The 24,602-nt window shown below is 43.6% G+C and overlaps 1 protein-coding gene and 1 pseudogene across 2 annotated transcripts in view; both read left to right on the top strand.

Annotated features, from left to right (window-relative positions):
• The window catches only part of OSBPL10 (oxysterol binding protein like 10), an 850,497-nt gene that overhangs the window by 61,029 nt on the left and 764,866 nt on the right, over positions 1-24,602 (top strand). The window lies entirely within an intron of this gene.
• Positions 19,274-19,524, top strand: LOC146788989 (ubiquinol-cytochrome-c reductase complex assembly factor 3 pseudogene; annotated as a pseudogene).

Raw genomic sequence — 24,602 nt, 5'->3', positions numbered from 1 at the left:
ACTATACTACCCAAGGTTAGGAAGTGGGAGGCCCACGGGATTCAGGTGCAGAGTGGAAACACTCACGCGTAATGCGTATAATCGATAGAAATAGTACAGTTCAGAAATAAGCAGTTTTAGGACACTTCTGGTATAGCTAGAAAGTCGAGACTCGGAAACTAGACCCTAGGATAGTCAATACCCTTGTGAGCACCGGAGTACCCAAGTTACCTAGCCCACGGGCTGCGGGTGCATAGGTGTGAACTTGCGTCGGGTTTCGTCGTGGACTTCTATGGATACCTGAAGGAAAGTTGCTGACAGGCAGTCAGTGAAGAGTGTCCGGTGGATCCCAAGGCGAGGATCAAGAAGGAAGGATACCTGCAAGCAGAAGGGATAGAGTCTGGGTCACTAGCCAGTGACCACGTGGAACCAGGAAGGAACCAGGCGATGTCGGGAGATTGCAGGTGAAGAGGTGAAGCTTGTCGCAGCAGCCACGGGTTCCAGGAGACGTCGAGGATGACCAGGGCCAGGAGGCGAGCTGTCCCACGAAGGCTCGTGCTGTCGGCGGTGTCGAACTCGAACTAGGACTCACCAAGCCTTGGCAAGCGGAACCCACAAAGAATGGAGGACTTGCTTCTGGTGCAGACCAGGAAGGTCTGGGGTGCTTCTCTTTTACAGAGGAGCAGGAGCCAGTCTGGAGGAGCCAAACCAGCGGTGGAAAATCGTAGGTGTGTCGTCACAAAGGTTACTAGCCAACGGGCAAGCAACCGGACAAACGCGGCAAGCAGGAAAATGCAGAAGGGCCCCACGCAGGACTCGTGGAGTGTGGGGGGCTGATCTTCGGTGCAGATAGTGCTTGGGGTTGGGGCTTCTCAATCCCCGGTGCACAACTTCGAGGGTGCCTCAAAAGCTGCGCTGGAAGATACTCGCCGTTTTTCCCAGGTAGCCGGTCCCACGTGTCTCGTCGCCTCCACGGATCTCAGCTCGGCTGTGGATATGGATCAGGGTCGGAGAAGTCTGGAAGTCAAGGCTCTGGTCAGGCTCTGCAGTCGGTCCCTCGTAGAACTTCAGCAAAGCAAAGGGTTAGTCTCTTGATGGTGCCTGTTCGCACAGGGTGACCACTCCTTGGCCACAAGGGAGATTCTTCAGTCTTCTTCTTTCGCCGACTGTCGAAGGTCCAGAGTTTCTGTTCAAGTTGCAGGTTCAGGATAATCTACTTTAGCAGGGCCCAACTAGCTACTAATATACTGGGCTAGTGGGCTGGGCTACCTGCAAGGTCCCTCCTATGGGTGGGACCAGGAAGGGGAGTGGCTACACCCCCTTTCCTTTGTCCAGTTTCGCGCCAGAGCTGGGGCTGGAGTGCCCCAGCACCGGTTTGGACTGGACTATGCATGGAGCACCTTGTGTGCCCCAGGCATGTCTCATTCCTTTCAGCCCTCCCTGCCCCAATACACTAACGTCTGTCTGGGGAGGTGCTAGCACCTCCCCAAGCAGGAAACCTATTGTCCAGGCCTCCCTGGCTGGGAGGGCTCCCAGCAGCAGGAGGTCAGACTCGTGTCTGTGGCAGCAGCATCCATTTTGTGATGCTGAGGCTTTGGTGAGAGTTAAACAGCAAAGTAGGATTTTAACATGTCTTTCCCTCTAGAAGGGAGGAATAATATCCTCATCACCAGAAATGGTATGGGGGTATTATTCCAAAGTGTTAGACACCTTACACGACATGTTTTGATAAAGCCAAACCATAGTTACCATAACCGTTTAAGATTATAAGGTACTTTAAGAGTATATGGTAGGCTATATCATAGAACAGCTATAAGGACATGGTTCCAAAAGCTGCAGACAGCTCATGCTAGAGCACCATTTCACATGTTACCAAGCACTCTGCCTCCAGGATTGTTAAGGCCTGCCATAGGAGTGGCTGATAGGTACACATGTGTCTATATTAAGGGTAGATATAGGTATACTATATCTAAGCAAGGGGTGATTACACGACCTTGCCCCAGCTGAGTGATCAGACAGTTGTGTCTGATTGGAAGGCCAGACCAGGGGTGGCATAATACATGCTGCAGCCCCTGGGAGGCCTAGGGTACACCTATGCCCTGGGTACCTGGGGTACACTGTACAGGGTCTAATAAGGTGATCCTTACCAATTGGGTATGTACCTAGGGTACATGGAGTCCATTTTAAAGAGAGAGCAGACCGCCTGAGACCCTGAATGGCAGGAACTCAGGCCAACTAAGTCGAAAAACCAGCTAGACACTAGTCAAAAAGTTCGGGGTAACCATAGTCGGATATCCACCTTCCTACAAACCCCATACTCAAATTCATGTGTGGGACTTCAGTAACGCAATGTCCCCGTCATGTGCAGCCATCCCTCACCCTTCACTCTCATCCAAGGATTTTGCATCATACTTTTCCTCCAAGATCATTACCAGCTGAAAAGTCTCACAACTTTACCTACCGCTCCACCTCCCACCTTCATCTCAACACCCCAACCACAGTTTCCTACTCCATCTGACTTGTGTGTATTTCATTTATGGGGTGTCTCATTAGTCTCAAATTTTCTACTCAGTCATTCCTTGAATAGATTTGCGGACCTCTTCCAGGGGAATACAGACACAATTCTTGAAAGTAGTTAATAAAGGGAAAGATGGGGCCAGATTCTCCAGAGATATACAAATCCTGGCAGGAAGAGGGGGTTCAGGGAGGGTGGGTGGTAATAACGCGCTGACAGAAGTACTGTGGACATTTCACAGCTTCAATAGTACTAGGGGACATGCAGGAAAGGACTGTAAGAGTGTGGGCTCCCAAGCGAGCAGGGACTTGGGCCGCCCTCACACAAAGCCATCACCAATCTGAATAGGAAAATCTGGTGGAGTCAAATTGATGCCACCGTGCGCTCAGCTAGACATGCACAATGGCCTCCCACTCACCCGCCGACAAAAAACGCATCTTCTGACGAATGCTCACTAGAAGGATGAACTTTCCAGTGGATCAGAAATTGAAGATGACATCAAATCCTACATCTCTTGAACCTCCTATTCTGGTTGCTCATTTACTGCAACTGCAAGAGGTTCAGACCTAAGCCGATGATACGATCAGAAACATATGGATTCAGTTTTGATGATTGAAAGACAAAAAATTGTGGTTGAAATGTAACTGGCAGTGTATTAACAGGGAGCGAACAAGAAGACATTTAAACTTTCCCTCTGAGAGCCAAAGGAAAATGACTTCATCTAGACTTATCAGCATATTACTATATTATTACATAAGAACAGTGTACACTTTCAAAACAAGTAGAATATTCTTCTGTAACTGATTCAAATAATCATTAACTGTTGGAGCCGAAGGATCACGGTGAGAAGAAGTACGAAAAACTCTTGGATGAGTTCCTTGCATATATTGAAACATGGTGAAACTTTGCAAGCAGTATGAGTGCATTACCATAAGAAAACTCAGCAGTTGGTTAATAGTAAGCCCACGTTCTTGACTTGCATCACAGCAAGCCATGCTCTCTCTTATGTTCTCTTTAGACTGGGATAAAATAAGACCGCTAGTATTAAAGTCCACAATGCGTGACAGTATAGTCCTAGTCAGCAATATCAAACCAAAGGAGATGGTGATCAATGCTAATCCAATACACAAACCTGTCAATAAAGTGCTAGATATTTATACAAGTTGAACATTGTAACATTTGATTCAAATCCAATGAAATTTTCATTAAAATGTAACTACTGTTATTCAGACGGCTACACCTTCTATCGTAAGTCAATTTACGACTTAGGTTGTCATAAAACTGGTGCGTGAGTAAAAATCTAATTGAGTTTACTCTTTTAGCTTGATCGCCCCATCAAAAGCCTCTTTTTATATTTCATTTTTTCAAAAATGGGTGATGCTACTGGTTATCTCTTCAAAATTTGTGATAATTTGACAGTAAAAATGCGCAAATCCAAGGAAACATTAGTAGGTGACCATCAATCAAAAATAGCTGAAACCTTCTGTGGGTCCATAGTCAGGCCAGAGACCTCTAAATCCAACATACTCCCCTTCTTCCTTCTCAAGCTCACACTTTTGGAGTTGTGAGACAAATGATGTTGCTGAGTCTTGATACCACCACGCCCACATATTATGGATGTTCCACAAGTGTCTTTGAAAATATCTAAATTTCATGTAGAAAGAGCAATGTAAGGTGATTCAAGACCACAGGAAATATTGAATGTATGAAACACTGAAAAATGTCAGGAGCTTTGCACAACTCAAATTACATTTCATGGGGACAAAAAGCTGTTTTACCCTTGCCACCTTCCTATATACATAGCGGATCATAAATAATCTATATATGAAATCTAGTTAAGTAAGACTTGTGCTCCATGGATACACTCCAAGATGTCTTTTATTAGAGGTACACAATCTGTCCTAATCTAAGGTCATGTCTGTCTTTATCGTAATCGGATGTTTAAAAGAAGTAAAATGTCTTGATCTTTCTTTGAAATAAAAATGAAAGGTGCCCCGGCAGATCATCAGGATGGTACAATTAATCAGTTTTGCAAATTGTTCTGAAAGTAAACCTTCACTGTCGCCTTCTCTTTCTCAGTTAAGGATTAAATATGTCCAAAATGAACAATAATGCCAGGTTTGATTGTCAGGGTGCAATCATATTCCCAATGAGGGGGAAGTGAACAGACTTAACTTGAACAAAGCGTAGTACTCCAGCGGCACTGAGGAAGGAGTAACCCACTAATAAGGTGGAGGTGAAGTTCTTTGTCTCGTCAATAGGTAACCAATAATTTCCTGAGGTATAACAGTATCCACAACAAAACTGTGATGTCAAAAATATTCCTTCGAGTAGACCAAATGACATGGATTATGACTCTATACCCAAAGAATTCTAAAAATCACAGCATAATTGCGAGAGGCAGAAATGTAAAAAATAACATTTCAATTTGATGTCCAAGCGAAACTTGCAACTGATATTCTTCTTAGTGGACCAGTCCTGACCAGTGAACGTTCCAGAGGCCTCCCTGTCCAGCAGTGCAGGGATATGAACCGCTTTCTCAGAGCAGTTGGTAGAACCAACACATGAGCTTCTTGAAGTTGCAACTTCAACAAGCAAACATGAGGGACACAACTAGTAGCAAGCGAGTGAAGAATGCTACAAAAAATAAGGGAACAAATGCATTGAGATGCATCCATCACTTCTAAATGCCTTCTTATATATGATTCAGGAACTGACATCACAGCAAAATACTCAAATTCATCTTGAATTTGGAGCCTCAGATCGAATTATCTGGATGGACCACTTCCTTGGAAAAAGCAGTTTATACGGCTTGTGCACTTTCCTTCACAGAAACTCATGGGGTCAGTTTGGCACACGCAGAAGCAGCCCAAGACATTCCTTGCCCAACGCTGAATTCCAGTCTCGATGCCACTTTTCACACCGGACGCTCTGTATGTCTCTCGGAACAGCCCATCGGATGCCCATGAGTGCAGCAATGGTAGTGCAGGCTAAGCCTCAGAGGGCACTGACTCATGCACTGAGGGTGACATCCAGCAGCATGCTGCCTGGTTATGCGTGGAGCACATCGTATTCTCCTGATTTTTCACCCTTTTGGTGAGCTCTCCGCACAGATGTAACACCTCCAAACTATTGATATTAAGGTCTCTCTAATGGTTCTGTAAGACTCTGTAATGCTTCTCTCATGTCCACCTGGCCACTACTTCTCAGGTGCTTGGGATTCTAAAAGATCCACCCTGATCTCTCTACCAGTTGGGGTCTCAAGGGCCAGAAGCGCACTCCCGTTCTCTTTCTGCACTAGCTCGCCTGAGGACATCATCTCCTCTCTTGGTTTCTCCTACCATCTACATTCTAATGAGACACATACCTTCTCCTTTCATACCTTCACTCCTTTGACCACCTTGCTGCTCATTAACATTGCGTGGCTCTCTGGTCTCTTATGTTGTACTGTGTCATAACTCTGTGTTTCCTCCTCTTCTGCATCCATTCTCCCACATAGGTCTACCAGCTTACCACCTCATATTTTGACTTTCACCTTTTTGGCTAGAAAGTGTTGATGTCTTTGGAAATGTTTACTGCTACCACAACCTCTGCAGCATGGAACCAAGTACTAGACGTAAGAAAAAACGACAAATGTTTCCCGTTGCATACCTCTAGTGCCCTATTCACTTCAATATTACTTAATAAATTTGACTGCCCTAACAGCCTGCTCTTATGCCTTCCTCAATTTCCCTTCTCCCCATTGGACAAGGGTTTTAACTTTGCTATAAGAACTATATTCATCATACCTGTGCCCACATCCATCACTTCACTTCTTCAACAAGCTTGTGGGTCTCAGCTAAAATCAGACGCCTGGTTCAGAGTTTGGTGGATGGATAGACCTTCACAAATATGACGGACATTCCACCCACCTAATAAAATCAGTTATATCCCAGTGCACTTGCAATAAGGTGGACGGGGATCTTTTATGTTTGTGACAGAGTATCTGTGCGCCAAACCCTAAATCCGGCCCAGAGTCGTCTACTAGCTGCTGACAATCGTATTCATTGTGATTCACATCATCTCTCTGCTCTACTTTACCAACATTCTGAGCCATTTCACACCTGTGTGGAATTTGCAAGCCACCAACCTTAGCTTGCCAGTCACATTTAAATTAGGCCTGGGCAGAGTTCGCAGAGTTCTGCTACCTGGAACTCCGTGAAGTGCAAAAAAAACTCTCTCACATTACACAGAGCTCAACAAGCGGGGGAGTGCGCTTGAAAAAATCAGTTAGCGGTAATTTTCAGCACTGGGTGTTTGTCCGTGCTGTGAAATTATCACGAATGGCACAATGCACAGTGCAAGCGGGCGCTGCTTCCTTTCTGCTGCTCGAGTAGATTTTCTATTCGAGCAGCAGCTTTCTCAACTCGAACGGATTGTTTCTCAACGCAAGTGGTCACAAGGATACGCGGCCACTCACATTGAGAAATCCGACCACCCACCTTGAGAAATCTCGCCGGGAGGTGGATTTTCCTCGATCGCACTAGCGAACTTGATGTTGCCGAGCGGTAGCGAGGAAAAAACTCATTTTCGGTACTCCGTGAGCTCCGCGTAACGCTGAGTGTAGAAAACTCTGCAAACTCCGCGAGCAGAGTTTACCGCCCAGGCTTAATTTAAATCACCTGTGCCCAGGTTGCAATTTCCCTACTTCTTAGGCCCTCATTACAGGACACACTACTTCTTGACTTGCATGCTTGCCCCTCACTCAGTGGATGTAAGATTACATCAAACAACTATTTTATGAGACCAGAATGTAAAAGAAACTAATGAAGTACTATAAGTTTATTTTGAAACTATCATCTAACTTATCTTAATTGTTTTGGTGTTTCCCTGTGTAGTCATCACAAAATAGTATCTTTGTACAATACCTAAATAAGAAACTGAGGTTTGTGTTACTCACCCCCTCTGCCTCTCATACTATTCATGCTATTGTCATTTTGCAACATTTTGTTTATTAGTTTATACAGCACACTGACACTCTACGGCTTCCAGGCACTAAGGAAAGACGAGTCATTGAAAGACAACTCAGAGATGCCACACAATTTTAAACATGATATAGTCACACCCACCTGTGTATGGTCTTTCTTGTAGAAACAATTAGATGTTAGCCCCCTAAGGGAACAGTAGCTGCTTTTTCTGTGCTCTTAGCCCCAAAGGATGAGTGTTCCAGAGGCTGGGATCCAGAAAGTTGAAAGAGTGGTCTGCTGTGCTTTCCTTCTTGGCACAGTTGACCATCAACAGGGCTATGTGTTTACAATGCAAGTAATGGGTTGGGCTGTAGGGTGTTCATACTTTGTAGATTTCTGCTTGTCGTAAAAGATTGTATGGCTAATGTACAGGGCCCTAAACTATACTCTTTGTGTGATTAGTAATCATTGCAGAGTTAGCCAAGTACCAGAAATGAGATCACATTTTTAAAGATTATTAACTATTCTAACTTGCAGGCTAGCTTTTGTATATGTGTGGAAACCTAAGTAAGGCTGCTAGAATAGTCCAGGCACATTTAATCAGCGCATTCCCCTGGTTGATCACACAGATTGGACTTTCCTAAGTCTACAAGCCTGTGTTCGCTCCCACACTTTGATTATATTACGTAAAGTTAGAGAAACGGTGTTAAAAGGCAATAACGGCAATAACTCAATGAGCGGTTGACTGAAAGGTACAGAGATCTGGGTATTTGTATTTATTTACCATATGGTTTAAAATATTCAAATCATTTGAAAACCTCATACTTGTCATATGACAGAGAGGAATAAATACCCTGAAAGCCTTAGAATGAACATACACATTTTTATAAGCACATCTGTGATGTGGACAAGAGGGTAAAATAACAATTTAATAGATTCAAAATCCATTTTATTCATTATATATTGATCAAAAATAGAATACATTTCACAAATACATTACCTTACCACAAGATCCCACAGCAAAACATAATCTGTCCTGTGTTATTATGGAAATAAGACAAAAGAAAAGAAAGTTACAGTCGCTCTTAGCCTCACCCGCTCATGTGGCAATAAACAGGATTTTGACATCCTATTTCATGGTCCAGTTGGTGACCCCACTTAAAACATACAAAGGTTGTACAATATTTTACGAAAAGGAAAGCTGTTTGAGTATCTCTTTATACCCGCCATCTTTAAGAGGAACCAAGTATCCAAGAACCAGATAGACATGGTCCATCTGATGCTTTTAATAGAGCGGGTTCAATAAAAACATCAGTGCAGGGGCACAAGTTGGTCACCTGCAAATGAAATGGAAGAAACACTCCCATGATGTTACCTCCCAAGGGATCACTGGAAAATGGACAAACCATTCTACACATTGGGCAATCAAAGGTACTGTGACTCATGTTGTCTAACATCACAATTGATTCACAAAAACATCTTTAAAATACAGAAACCAACTTCCTCCATATGGTTGCATAGCAAAAATAACCAATTATCACACTCAGAACAAATATGTTTCTTATTTGCCTCCTTAAATCTTAACACAGCTAAACATCAAACAAGTACATGATCAACTCAAGAGCGCCTGACACTACAAACATCCAGTGTTTGTTCGTTTGGACATTTACATCGCCACTTTCTCACAACAAAGCATCCTCAGTTGTTTGAATTCTCTTACTTTTCGTTTTTCCTGCATCTCTTTCATTTATTTTCCTCCTCTGCTCAGGAGGACCCAGTAAGCTCTGTTGTGTGACCCACTTATTGATATGACGCAACTCCATCGTATTAAACCTCGAATCTAGTGCAACGTAATAAATAATGCAATCCTTAATGTATTCATGGAGAAAGCAAACATTAGCAAACAAACCACTTCCATACAGAAGATAACAGCACTTTCACCTTTTACAGGCAAGGTCCTAGTGCAAAGCCCGAGTTATAAATGTAACAATTGTGCTTCATCACGGTAATGACATCTATAAACGCCAGAATATTTATTATGTCTCAGTCAGTGGTACCTCTCCCTTTGGAAAAAAAAGTGATGCAGAACAGCGGACCTTGGCTCCTGATTCAGAAAGACTTTCTCTGAGGAGTTGTTGCTTACTTGAGTCTTGTATGTGAATTAAACCTAAGAAATCCAAGCCTAATACACAAGGCACTTCTGCGAGAAGTTGTGTCTTACTCCAGACCTGAGGCAAGGTCAGACCTAGAGAACATCTTTGCAAAGTGACAGTGTATTTAACATCAGTCAGAATCTAACTCATTGCATTTTTCAAGTCATCTTGTCCACAGACTTAAAAGCCAATACATTGAGGTAGAAACTTAAACTAAAGCAGAACCTATATTGATTTTATTGATGCATTTTAATTGTGGCTGTTGATTTGTTGATCACATGGGACAAATGTACGGTCACAGCAGTCGGTATACATATGGTTCTCGGGTGAACTCATCATTAAGGGAACTGCATAAGGTTTCTAAGCTGTAGTCATAGCTAACATTTTCTAAGCAATTTAAAAAGGATATGTTTTAAACTGGTACTTTTTGAACAAGAAGAAGGGAACCTTAGACTCGGCTGCAGCCTGTTCTTTTAACCTGCGCAGTGGATGGAATGGTGTCCCTTTACCCACTGCCTTCTTAGCATGTGAAGTGTGAGTGCTGCCGCGAGGTTGACTATAGCCTGTGATTAAAACTACAAATATTTTTTTGCCTAAAAAAAGAGTTCACTAGTAGCGTTTGAAGGATTTTTTGAAAAGTGTGAGCAGAAGCCAGAGAGGCTGTACACCTTATAGATTTTGCTTAATTTGTAGTGGTGTTTGCAGATGGGGGCATTGGTACTCCTTTTTAGGTCTCGCCTGACCCAGCGCATGCGCTGGTCTGGGGAGACTTATTGAGAGGGTTCCAAAAAGTGCTGCCAGGCCAGCCTAGAGCTACAGTGCATGTGTGCGGGCGCACGCGCCGCGCTTTACCGCGATTACTTTCACTTTCGCGGCCGCCATAGCCAATAGGTCTCGCTTTTGGGACCTTATAAGTATTTAGTTATGCAGTTATAAGGTCCCAAAGGCGAGACCTATTGGCTATGCCAATGCTTGTTGGGAAGGGGCTCTAAGTTTTCTTCATCAGACTTAGACCCAGAGTAAGATGGAGAAAGGCAAAAAGGGAAAGGGGAAGAGAAAGGTAGGGAAACAGCGATGCAAGGAAAGCGCGGATGAAAAAGAACCTGCAAGAGTGAGGTAAGCAGACAGGATGCGCGGGGTGGTGACAGAAAGTGGAATGAGATGGAGTCAAGTCAAGACCAGGTACCTTCGGTGCTTGGCAGACCTGGCATTTGGCAGCGCCTGCTGTGGGTTCCTATGAGAAGCGTCGGGCCCATGCAATTAATATTTTTATTTATTTATTTTACACATGAAGTGTCGGTTATTCAGCTTACAAAGTCACACATGTGGTATACACCTTTCAATAGGTATATCTTTGAAATTGTAAGTTATGGTGTTTCACACTGAACTGGAAATCCCAGCAGCAAGATATTATTTTTGCAGGAAGTGAAAGGAGATACAGATGAGCCAGTTCTTTTCTTCAAATCCTATAAGTGGGGATTGGTGTGTGTGTGACCATTGCAGGATTCCAGGCTCTATTATAACTCAGATGTGCTTTTCTGGTGGAATTAGGAGTTTGGAAATGGGTTTAGAAGCTTTGCCATTCCACCATCTCCACTTGTTTGTCACTTCCTGTGATGTCACTGGGAGGTCAGAGGGCATGGGAAGCAATTTCTGCAATCCCTGACAATTTGGTGAATTAATACCCAGATGTAAAAGGTTCAGCTTAGATGTTCAGCTTTGCATGTCTCATTTCATTCTTTGAGCATACTCTCGAAAATGTCTTCCTCAGACTCTGGATTGGAGCTTTCAGCAGGAACCACAATACAAAACTGAATGCATTGGAAGCTTTGTAACAGTGTAATACACGCGTGTCATTATCCAGCAATCTAATTGACTTGCTTGCTGTTAGAACATGAATCTGTTGCATTCTGCCCAGTTCTGAAGACCACTGCTGGAGTAGTTGGCCAGATATAGAGATGATGCAAGGTACTCCACTGGAAATCAAATGAAGAGGGAAGGACTTAATAATGGAAATACAGCGCCAAGAGGCAAACTAATTGTTCAGGCTGCACAATACAACCACACAACGCAGAGCATAGAGTGGAGGAGAGGCAGGATTTCGGTCATATTCAGGAAAAACGTAATTATCTCCGAAGCATGAACATAGCATAGGAGGCAAACAGATTTCTGTACATGTGCCATGGTTAGCGTGGTGCCTCGCGGCAGGAAGTGCTGAAAGGTGATCTTTCAAACACCAGGAAGTCCTTGGATGGAGCACTCCTCCTGGTCTGTTTGTCGCCTGCACCAAGCACATGATATCAATTCTAACTCATTTGCAGATGACCGCACTGAGAATGCCTGGCCATGAGTTTGAAAAATCAACAATACAAGATCTATTGGGAATGTCAATTTCTTTTTGCATCAGTCCTTTTAAATTCGCAGTCTCTTTGGTGTGGAGGAGCAGGCGAATGCTCTGTTTGTAAATGGAGACTCTGCATGATACCTCTGTGGGTTCAGGCGTGGGCGTAAAAGCCAGCCTCACCGCTCACATCCTACAGAAGCCCTGAGGCATTCTGTGCTCTACTAAAGATTCTCCTGAGGCCATTCCTGTGGCACCTGCTGCACTAGAAAAGACTCTCAAACCCGCCTCAGTCATAACTAGTATTCTAACAAAATAATGATAATCTCAGATGCTGTGGCTTATTTGACGGCCAAAAGCAGTGAACGCTTCCTACTGTAATTCCAGGCCTCAAACTTTGCAGAGGCGGCTCACTGGTATGAGAAAGCCTGGCTGCAACTCTAAGACCTTACTGGCTCAATTTGATTCGCAGTGGAGCGAATAAACATAGGCTGTTAGTGATGCGACCGTTAATGGCTCCAGTGTCAATGTTAAGGTGGGATCTCAATGCGCAAAAGAGGTTGAATTGGAGTAACAAAGAGAACAGAAGGATATGAAGACATACTTGTTAGTGGGACTTTTGAATCATCCTCTAACCTTCTCCCTACCACCTACCAGTTCCCACAGCCATTGCTTTCCCATCACCTGCTCGTGGCCCATAACCAACGAAAGCAGGGCTGGTATGTCTGCGTTTCCTAATGGGCATTCCTGATTGTTTAATAGGTACAGAGGTGGGATAAATGAGGGAGGATTAGGAGTTATGTTTGGAGATGAAAGATAGAATGATAACATATGCCTGTGACTGTTGTGTGACCGTCATTTCTTGAGTAAAAAGATCCTATTGCAGTGCGTTAACAAGAAAGTAAGATAATTTAAAAGGAAACTCCATATATATCCTTGCTCTGCCAAATAGCATTTTCTTTGTTGTGCATGAGGATGCACTGTACAATGGCGTCAATATTGTGTTGAGATTGCTTTTTCGATATATAAATTAAATATATTGTTATGTAATTTCTCTACCATAAATAATCTTTCAGGAGCAAAACTGAATGCATGAGGAAAATTAAAATTGGCTTTGTGATATCCCCAGTTCTTTCAGATTAGATAGCAAGCATGAACAATAAAATGATGAGAACAATATTGAACTTATAGTAAAATTTAAGAAAATAATACAAAGACAGGAAATCGCTTGAAACCCCTACAGTAACTACTTTATAAAATAGTAATATTACCTAAATATTCACTCAATATAATCAATTTACTGTAAGAAGTAATTTACGGTTAAAAATATTTATCAAAGATGAATTAACTAAGAATGACAGTGCATTAATAGTCTTATAGATCTAGATAATCACCCTAAATTACATTTGAATAATAGCTACTATCCTTTAAGTTTGAGTTAATCTTTTTCTATTTCTGGTAGGCTTCAAGTTTTACAAAATAACAGTTTTTGCCACCCAGAGCTCCTTGTAGCCGAAGTTGTTTGCTCTTTCCGAGGAACAACCATTTGGTTAAGATCAGAGTTGCATCACTGGCAGAGTTATATCACTTCTTAAAATCAAATTTATTTGAATGCTAATTTCTTTCTAAATAATAGGCAGTAGAGAAACATATGAGTAATAGTTGCTTTAAGGGTTTGCCAACATTTCCTAGAGTTTAGCAAATAAGGTTTTCCTATTTGTCCTTTAATCCACTGTACTTGTACTATTTTGTTTTATTAACACAGCTGTTGGCAAATTAACACTTGAGTTTGAAATGCTATTTGAATATGTTAGCCTGTCTTTCTCCAAGATGTTATAGCTCAATTAAATGTTTCTATCCTGCTTCTTTTTGCAAGCAGCCATATATCTTCCTTTATGAGAAGTTTGAACTCAATGTAGCTTTAATGGCCTCATATTCTTGTAGCGCTAAAGCTGTCCGTGTAGAAGTACCTCTAACATCAAGTTGGTAAACATCCACAGTCCACATCATGAAACATTGCAGACATTCAGAGAGTTCAAAAACTCTTCAAGTAAAAGACTGTGTTTAGATCTCCGTTCTTGGAATCAAATCATTTTTGTTACCTCTGGACAGTATTTGCTGCATTGTGATTGTATGTCCATCTATCTACTGATCCAATAAAGGGGTTTGCCTTCCACAATGGTGTAAGAAAGCCCTAAACTTGTAATCCAGATCTAACAGGAACAATGTATTTTCCAACTCTTCTATGAATTCACTGTTAACCATACATGCAATCTTTGTCAGGAACTATGTCGGGAGACCGGGCTCATAGCCTAAGACTCGGTATGCACATACTCCGGTCCTGAGGAAGGCCAAGATCACATTCGATCATAATGGCTGAAACATGTAGACCTTGATTTGGACTCGTGCAGTTATTATTTTAAACTGCAGTTGCACTGCTTTTAATTTGGTGAACAATAGATAACAAATAAAGGTTTTTTCTATTGTCAACCAATTTTAATTTTGCACATCACTATTTACACTCTTGCACTGCACCCACCACTCTCAGAATTCTTTATTCTTCACATATGTGGGATTGTAGCAAATCCTATATACATTTACTGTATTTGAAAACATCCCTGTGCTCCTCCCTCTCAGTGAGGGAATTGTCGCCCTTGGTTGCGCTAGGCTGCAACTAAGAGGAGATCCCAGATGATGAAGCATGTCACTACGGTGAGTGATGGGATTCCGTACTTTTAAAAGGATTTCCACTCGACTACACCAGCAGGTCTTTTTTTGTGCCATTTGCTTTTAGAGTTCTTCCTTTTGTAGGCTCACAGGCCCATGGATTTCTTGTTGTTTGCTATTTTTAGGAAACGCCTACTTATGGCGCCCACAGCGCGGACACGTGCAGCGGGCGCGCCAAAGGCACACCTAAGGCAAACCTGTCTGCGCCCGTCCGTGTCCGGACACGGCCAAGGGCCAGGAATCCTGCCTGTTCTGCTTCAGAAAATCAGAAAACCATCACATACTCTGTGAAAGAGTTTCTAGCACTGAGGTATACAGGGAGCACCCGATGCGATCACACCCTCCCGCCAGCAAGCCTGATAGGTAAGGAAACTACCTGTCCCCATTGCTTGACCAAGGATAGCACAGGGAACACTGACAAGAACCAACAATCAGATATGACCGCTAAGAAGGCCCAGTGGAAAATGAGACTTATTAACAGCAGATCATTACCAGCACACACTACAGAAATTAGGCTGCTCATTGAGGATGAGGAACTTGACATCCTATTTCTGACAGAGACAGAGACATGGCTGAAAGAATGTTCTACTTTGGATATAGTCCAAGTACTCCCTCCAGGGTTCTCAATTATAAGACAAGATAGAAGGGAGAAAACAGAAGTGGGGGTGGATATCATATACAAAAATGAATATGGATGCATGACAACACCTCTGACTATCACTAACTGTGACACATCACAATTTAGCATTAACCCCCCCCCCCCCCCATACCACCTTCTCAGGCACACTAATCTAGACCCCCTGGCTCCTCTAACTCCTTCCTAGAGGAGTTTCCTGGAACAGTATCAACAATGGTGGCCAGTAAGGGGTTCACCACCCTACTTGGGGATTTCAACTTTCATTTAGATAAACCTGACAGTACCACTTCGATCAGACTGATCCAAGACATGGAAGCCATGCAACTTAAACAAATTGTAAGGGAGGGCACACATGAAAAAGGGCACCTATTAGATGCCATCTTCTCTAATGAACCCAAGCTAGCGGTAGGGAACCCCGTGCCAGTTCCGCGGACTGATCACCATTTTATTCCTTTTACATTAGATAACCCCCAGGCTCTACCTATAGGTGATAAACTCACCAAGACTAGGAATAAATGGCCAAGAACCCTACAGGATAGCATGGTGAATGAACTGGAAGCCCAGGCCCCATGCTTAACAGACAACATAGATGAGGAGGCTGATAAGATGTGGACAGAATGGATCAATAAAGCCGCAGCTCAGTACCCTCAGAAAACCAGACCAAGTAATCAACCATCTAGGAACAAAGCGGCTTGGTTTTACGCAAACCTAATCCTGATGAAAAAGTCCTGTAAAAAAAAATAGAAAGACCATGTAGGAAAAACTATGACCCCGTTATCAAAAGCCAATACAAGATAGCTATCAGAAAATATCATAATGAGATGCTCCGAGCCCAAGCCAAATATTTTGAAGGAAAAATCAACTCAGCAGGTAACTCGTCTAGGGAACTTTTTAAGGTAGTGCGCATCCTTACCTCCACTGATCTGGAAACAATCACGCCTCATCAAAACAGAGAGGTAATAAGATGGCGAACGTTTTCAAATATAAGGTTGAAATAATATATAACTCCTTGAAAGGAAACAGTAGTTCAAATCAAGTTGACGCCCAGCCAAGTAACAATGATAACTTGAGAATTAAAACAGGGGTAAGATTAGACCACTTTACAGACCTAAGTGAAGAAGCCGTGACCTCTATCCTGCTAAAGATTAAATCCGGTTCCCCACAAGACCCGATTCTACCAGACATCTTGATGCAGGGAGGTAAAAAAAACAGGTCTACTGCAGCACTTGTATCACTCTCCCTTACACAAGGGATTTTACCCAAAACCTGGAAACACGCCATAATCCGCTCACTGCTGAAAAAGCCCCAGCTAGATCCGTCAGAACCAGGGAACTACCGACCAATCTCACTTTTGCCACTGTAAGGCAAAATAAGCGAAAAACACGTCAATCGGATCCTGTCCCAATATCTAGAGGCGAATCAGGTACTGCATGCCACTCAAATGGGCTTCCGTTCCCAACACAGCACAGAGTCAGCCCTGTTGGGGGCATACTAGACCAGGGAGGCACAGCAGCTATCCTGCTCCTGAATCTTGGCGCCGCTTTTGATACGGTGGATCATAAGACCATGATCCGTAGGCTAAAGGAAGCCGGTATCACAGGCTCTGCGCTAAAGTGGATAACCTCATTTCTAGAAGACAGATCCTTACAAATAATGGAAGGTGAGCATCTATCTGATACCCTCTAAATCTCATGCGGAGTGCCACAGGGTTCTGCACTAAGCCCGACACTATTTAACTGTACATGCAACCATTGGCAGAAATAGTGCAACAATTTGGACTATCCACGGTGTCATACGCGGACGCTACCCAGTTGATGCTATCAGTGACGGAGGGCCCCCAATCCATGCACAGCAAGATGGCACCATGCATGATGCAAGTAGCAGAATGGATGAATAATGGTTGCCTAAAGCTCAACGGAGGAAAAACAGAGCTCATGTTCCTGGGTAATAAGGTGGTCCCAAGAAACATGATTAGTTGGCCTCCAGAATTGGGAGAACCCCCTGTCCCAAAGACAGAGGTAAACAATCTGGGAATATGGCTAGACGAAAGTCTGTCCATGGAGACCCAAGCTAGAAAAATATCAGGAACATTCTTTGGAGTACTGCGGATGCTACGGAAGATCTTACCTCTCATTCCTGAATACACTCGCAGAACCGTGGTACAGGCCCTAGTATTGTCGCAGCTGGATTACGGCAACTCATTGTATCTTGGCGCTCCCAAATACGTTATAAACAGACTATAAGTGATTCAGAATGCCGCAGCTTGGATACTGCTGCGCATTCCCAGACAACAGTCAGCCAGGGCAACCTAGAAGACACTACACTGGCTCCCTATCCAGGCCAGGATGAAGTTCAAGCCACTATGCTTCGCCCATAGACCTATGAATGATAAAGGCTCAGCCTTAATCAAAAAGCTTGTCACACATTACATCCCAGGCAGACCCCTAAGATCCTCTGCAGCTCTACTTATGAAACAGACCAGGATAAAGAGAACTAGAGGGGGAGGTAGATCCTTTCCGCATCTTCTCCTAGCCTATGGAACTCCCTGCCCAGGTAAATGCGTATGCTGACTGACAAATTGGTATTCAGGAAATAGCTAAAAACTTGGCTCTTCCCTTATTCTCCTATGCACCCTCTGCCATCTTCTCCTAGCGCTGGGAAGCCCTCGGGCAGCTATGCGCTTTATAAACCCATAAACATCAGGTTTGATCTGCTAAAACGTCTTAGGGTAAAACTGCTCCAGTGCAGTGTTAGCCACCAAACTCCTTACTGCGATATGTGTGGTAACCGGAGTTACTGTACATATCAGAATTAATCGGACCACTTGCAAGGAGGGCCTGCATCTCTTTTAAGCCTTGTTGCAGCAGCTAATATCTTAGATCACACTTACTACACCTTCACAAAATCTCTGTTTATGACTCTAACTTTTAAAAACTTCAGAGTTTTCCTAGCGCTGAAACACAAGTATCATCTATGACACTGGTGTCTACAGTATGCAGTACTGTTATGTTTCTATCACTACAGGCAACTACCTTCTGTCTTTTAATTGCACGCTCTCTAATTCAAAATACAATGGGGATGGTTTTATAAACTGCAATTTAATAACACAGTAGACTCATACTGTTCACCTGGTAACAATAAATCAGTTTATCTATCTATAGAAAAAATATATCCAAGTCTTTGAAGGAATGAGGATCATGTTATTATTCATTTATTTAAAAATCACAGACTGACACCCCGAGGATTCCTCCTGCTTAGGAAATAAAACCACGAGCACAAATGGCGCTGGATAGGATTGGCAATTTTCTGAGGCCATATAATACCCTGTGGGTAATGTAGAGGGTCTTAATCTGCATATGGCTCTCTATGGGAGCCAGTTCAGGGAACAGCAAGCCTCTATGATGTGATCAAATTTGCAGAGTTTACAATCCGTACAGTTTTGGATACGCTACAGTTTTGCCAGGTGATACCCCTGGCGACCCAGGTATATCCTTTTACAATAGTCTAAACGTGATAGATAAAGGCAATTGTTGAGTGTTTGTTACCAGGTAAAAAACTGAAAATTCTAAGTATCAGAAAACAGAAATATCTAACCCTATTAATTTGTGCAGAAAGGGAAGAGTCAGAATTGATCGTAACTACAAGGAACTCTGGCTTTCTTCTGATCAGTAGATAGTGTTCGCTGGCTGAGGGCTACAGGATCCAGTCCTATATTAGAGATAGTTTGGTTTTGTTTGCATTTAGTTTAAAAAGTTGATGTCCATCAACTTCTGGAAGCTCAGCAATCCATCCCTTACTCGTAGAATCGAATTGGGGGCCTACTTCATTGAGTCTGATGGCTCACGGTACAAGTGTTGTGTTCAGGGCGACATGGGGAGGAGCGAATTGACAAACCCAATGACATCTAAAGTAAAGAGGGAGCTATCCACGACCTTCGTCCACAGCCACGGGATTTCCAGAAGACGGATTTTCCCCATGGCGAGCTTAGCGAAACCCACGAAATCTGCGCTCTTCCTGTCAGCCTGTACCGGAGTCGGGGTAGTGCTATGGGTGGTTGTGGTGCCAAGCGAGGAGCGCAAGCAGGAACTAAAGAAGAACTATCCAGAAGCAAAACCCTAAGCAGATGTCAGAAATTCTGGGAGCGCAACACCCTGGTGATGCAGGCTCTCAAAGAGGCTGCCGAGACCAACGAGAACGTGGCCAGGAGGACACCGTGGCGAAAGTGAAGTGGAATGGAATACCCTGCTTCCTGTGGACCTGTGTCCGCTTACGATGGAAGTAGCGGGGGTTGGGGAGGTCCTCCAGACCAGGCATTAGACCGCAACATAATACCCTGTGCCCCTTCTTAAAAGACTGGGCCAAGAATAGTCCTTTCAACCAAAGCACTTGATTTACAGCTGGTCTGCCTTACTTGGCACTTCTAGTCAGTATATAGGAGTGCTAGCTTCTCAAGATTTTAGGAGGGCTTGGGTGCTGGGACTACAGCTGGCCTACGTGTTTCTTTCTCTGAACATAATACAGTCTATGCCCCCTCATTGTATTGTTGCCGCGTTATGTCAAACATTTATTGACTCTAGAGTCAATTTTTAACCATATTAATTCAATATATGAATTTCTGCTGGGATTCGTCATACCAAGTTCCGCTTTTCAAGAACCGATCTTTCAAGCTGTTCTTTTTATGAAAGATCTACCAGCAGTTGGGCGAGGACCTGCAATCTCTGCATCATGAACATGAAGCTGTATCACTCTGGCCATAGCCTCCCAAAATACTTATGCATTTACTTTTTTCTGTTTATGAAAATGCATGGCCTGTGTACGTTGATATAGTTTTTTCAGGGTTATTTATGTGTATATATTTCCCGGTGTGTATTTTCATTCTCACCACTTCCAGACCATGTGTATGGAACGCTAATAAAAAACCGGACAGTCACCTTCGAGTCTGATATGTGTATCGTTGACATATGATAGTGACTTCAGCCCGAACTATCTTATATATCCTTCGTAAGGGAGCGCACATAGATGTTTACAAGCAGTGGTGATACCAATGATCCCCGTGAAGCTCAGCAGTTGATAGGTACTCTGAAAAGAAGGCACGTTCAATAACAAGGTGTGCGACAACATGAGTTCCTAATCTTTTATGGATACTTCTTCAAACAATGCTAAGTGATAGCAATGACATCACAAACACAAATGGATTCCTGAGAATACTTCCCAGAATCCTGTTCAAACGTCCATTGAATCTAAGACAATCACACACAGCCTTCAAGGTGTACTTAGCTCTGGTAACAGGGTCCTGGCTGCAGCAACTTTGTATCTTGTTTGCCTTGCAAAGATGGTTTGGACCATGAGGAACAAATTCTCTGTGGCTGCAAAAGGGCTGCTGGCCATTTAAATCTTGTGACAGTCCTCAGAGCTTCATGGGACATATAGTTCTTTTGGCTTCTCGTGCAGTGTGTCCATTGAAGACAGAAAGCTGATCTGCAAGCGGTGCTAACCCTCCATGCGCACAGCCGGCATTATCCATGAGTAAAACTTGATATCTGTCTGGGTTTGTAAAATCTAAATTCCTAACAGAGGTATTTAATAGCCCATTATTCAGTTTGAACGCATTCTGATATATTAAGTTTAAACCAATGTATCGTCTGAAAAAATGAGAAGGTGAAATGGTCCTGTCTTTAATGAGAAAAAACAAAGTATTCTGTTTTTAATGGAATTTCAATCCTGGGTAAAGAAATGGAAGAAAAATGTATTAGACTCCCAATCAAATGAGCCATTAGAAGTTCGACTATAAGGTACAAAGTGGTTTTGCTAATGCAGCAATATTTTGAAATATTACGAGAATCACTGTAACAACATTTATTTAGATAATGTTGATTTTACCAAAAAAACCTAAGTTTGTGTCCTTGTTTGAAAACTGATTTTAAGGCTGGTAATAGTTGTTCAGTGCAGTTTAGATGTGGATTTGTAAAGTACCTCTTAGTGTATAAGCGCACCCTGATATGAGATGACATCACTTGCCCTCATGATGCTTAGGACCAGGGTTTGGTTAATGCCAAATTCAATACTTGCGGTGGTCGTGGGTGGCCGTGTTTGTGTCCTTTGTGTAGTGTTTACCCTGGATAGCGATGGACTTGCTCACAGGTCTTGTCTGTGTCTAAACCCATCCGCATCTGATGGAGGCGTTCACCTGCGTCTGGTACCTGTCCAGTGTTGCTGCAGCCAAAGCCCTTTGTATGAAACCAGCCTCCTCGACGCCACTTAAGTTACTCATTATTTTGTTTAGTTTACTGGCCCAAATCCCGGTTAAAGAGTCGGCCCTAAGGTTTATTCATAACACAGGCTTTTAACTGGCTCAGTTTTCGTTACTCTTTTTTAGTTTTGATTGTTGATGTCATCTAATATTTCTTGCTGATATAAGTCTGGGAACTTGCTGCTTTTTTTTTTTTTTTTTGCAATAACTGGAGAAAACCAATAACGGATCTATTTCTAATTTGCTTTACAATAATTATTTGTCCGTGGAAGAACTTGCGAAGGGGTGAACACCTCACACTGGTCATCTGTGCCAGTTACTCACTGCCTACTAGTACTCAGTTAATTCTTTATTGTATGATTACCTAAACTCATTTACAAATACAGTACATGTTACCTTCATAAATAAAAACGTTTGATTGGTTAAAAAAGTCTAAAATGATTATAAGAACAACTGATGACTTTTACATCCTAGACAGTGCAATGTTATTAGTACATCTAAAAGATAAGACGTAATACAGAGTGATTGATGGGCGAGCTGTACAGTAAAGATAGTAGAGTGATAGTGCACAGCGGTAGGCTGCAGCCACGATTGCTGGCATGTGCCTACCAGTACCTACTGTTCGCTGGCCATCACTACGAGCTCACACTTTGTCCCACCAGTAAAAGCATCTTATAGTCCACAAGGGCCATTTCCTCACTCCACTCCAGTGTCAGCCCATCACACTGCCCATTAGTGACCGCTTTTCACACTACCACCATTGTCAGTTCATCGCACTGTCCATTAGTGGCAGCATCTCACACTACCACCAGTGCCAGCTCCACACACTGTCCATTAGTGACCGCTTCTCACACTACCACCATTGTCAGTTCATAGCACTGTCCATTAGTGACCGCTTTTCACACTACCACCATTGTCAGTTCATAGCACTGTTAATTAGTGGCAGCGTCTCACACTACCACCAGTGCCAGCTCCACACACTGTCCATTAGTGACCACTTTTCACACTACCACCATTGTCAGTTCATAGCACTGTCCATTAGTGGCAGCGTCTCAAACTACCACCATTGTCAGTTCATAGCACTGTCCATTAGTGTCAGCGTCTTACACTACCACCAGTGCCAGCTCCACATACTGTCCATTAGTGACCGCTTCTCACACTACCCCCAGTGCCAGTTCATAGCACTGTCCATTGGTGGCAGCGTCTCACACTACCCCCGGTGCCAGCTCCCAGCACTGTCCATTAGTGACCGCTTTTCACACTACCACCATTGTCAGTTCATAGCACTGTCCACTAGTGGCAGCGTCTCACACTACCACCAGTGCCAGCTCCACACACTGTCCATTAGTGACCGCTTCTCACACTACCCCCAGTGCTAGCTCCACACACTGTCCATTAGTGGCAGCGTCTCACACTACCACCAGTGCCAGCTCCACACACTGTCCATTAGTGGCAGCGTCTCACACTACCACCAGTGCCAGCTCCACACACTGTCCATTAGTGACATCTTTTCACACTACCACCATTGTCACTTCATAGCACTGTCCATTAGTGACTGCTTTTCACACTACCACCATTGTCAGTTTGTAGCACTGTCCATTAGTGGCAGCGTCTCACACTACCACCGGTGCCAGCTCCACACACTGTCCATCAGTGACTGCTTCTCACACTACCCCAGTGCCAGCTCCACACACTGTCCATTAGTGACTGTTTCTCACACTACCCCCGGTGCCAGCTACACACACACAAACACACACACTTGTCAGTAGCTGCCAGTGCCAGCTATTCATGATGCTCTGTGGTGCCTGCCCCATACTGCTCACCTCTGCAGACTGCTCTTTGTCCACCTGTGTCAGTTTCCACACACTGACCACAACAGCCAGCACTCCCACTGCCACCAGAGACACAGCCTTACGGAAGCCATAAGTGCCTGTTTCTCCAACATCGCATCGCACTGCCCAGCACCGGTAGTGTGATTCCTCATACTGCCCACCATTTCCAGCTCATGCTACCCACCAGTGTGCACTAATCACACTGCCCTCATATGTGCACTATATCCACTCTACATGCTGAGCGCAGAGATTAGCTTCCCCGTCCAGGCAGTCCTTGGCCTCTCTGCTGAGGTGGCAGCCATCGTGTTCGCTATAAGTTCCTGCATAAGGTGAATCTTATCTGCATTCCTGCTCCCTCTTTCGCTCTTCCTCCTCCTTTCCTTCGTCCCGCTTTATCCCTTTCACCCCCTCTTTGACAGCAGATAAAGAGGCCGGTAGCTGGCACAGTTCTGTTTAGAATATCTAGGTTACTTTTAGCTTTTGGCTAAATAACTTACTTCCCCCACTGGCATATTTTCATCAGTTGCCTTTTTACTTTCGCATCAGAGAAGCAACAAATACTTGATTAGAATTTCTTTTCGAACACTGCACACCACGAGAACGGATGGCTTTTTTTTAGGTCTCGCCTAGGCAGCGCTTGCGCTGTCTTTTCGTGACATGCTGTATTTAGTTAGGCACTCGAAGGCCCGCCCACTCTCCACCCATATTTTTAGTTGGCTTGTGTCATTGCCCTTTTGTAAATGTTGGCTTCTGATTTGTTAATAGGCTTATTAGTCCCTCCTTAGTACCTCCCTTTACTCTGTTGTTACGTCCCATGAGGATTGGCCTTCTTACATGTGTCTTTACTTGGGAGCTCTCATTAGCAGTTCGGAGAACTATTTACTTAATTAATGTACACAACACCCGCAGGACGCCAGCTTCAGCAATGGCAGGCCACTTCCACCTAACAGACTTGGCATTTGCATTTCTTGGTTTCTACTCATCAGATGGGTTCCAAGGGCGTCTGTTCGTGCACTTCCCCCTACTGTGCTATGTTAACTTCGTGGCCGGCTTGTTTTAGATTCACCACTGTTTTAATTTATTTGTTAGAAGTTTAAATTTATTTATTTGGATTGCTATGTTTTATTGTAGAGCTGACGCCGAGACTTGAAACCTGTTACCCAAGCAGAAGGTCGACCGCTCTGTAAGCTATTCCACATCAGTAGCTTCAAAAGGAAACTTG

This window comes from Triturus cristatus, chromosome 10 (genome assembly GCF_964204655.1).
Source record: "Triturus cristatus chromosome 10, aTriCri1.1, whole genome shotgun sequence".
Lineage (NCBI taxonomy): Eukaryota > Metazoa > Chordata > Amphibia > Caudata > Salamandridae > Triturus > Triturus cristatus.
Note: the sequence above shows the minus strand (reverse complement) of the source record. Positions and strands in the feature narration are given on the sequence as shown.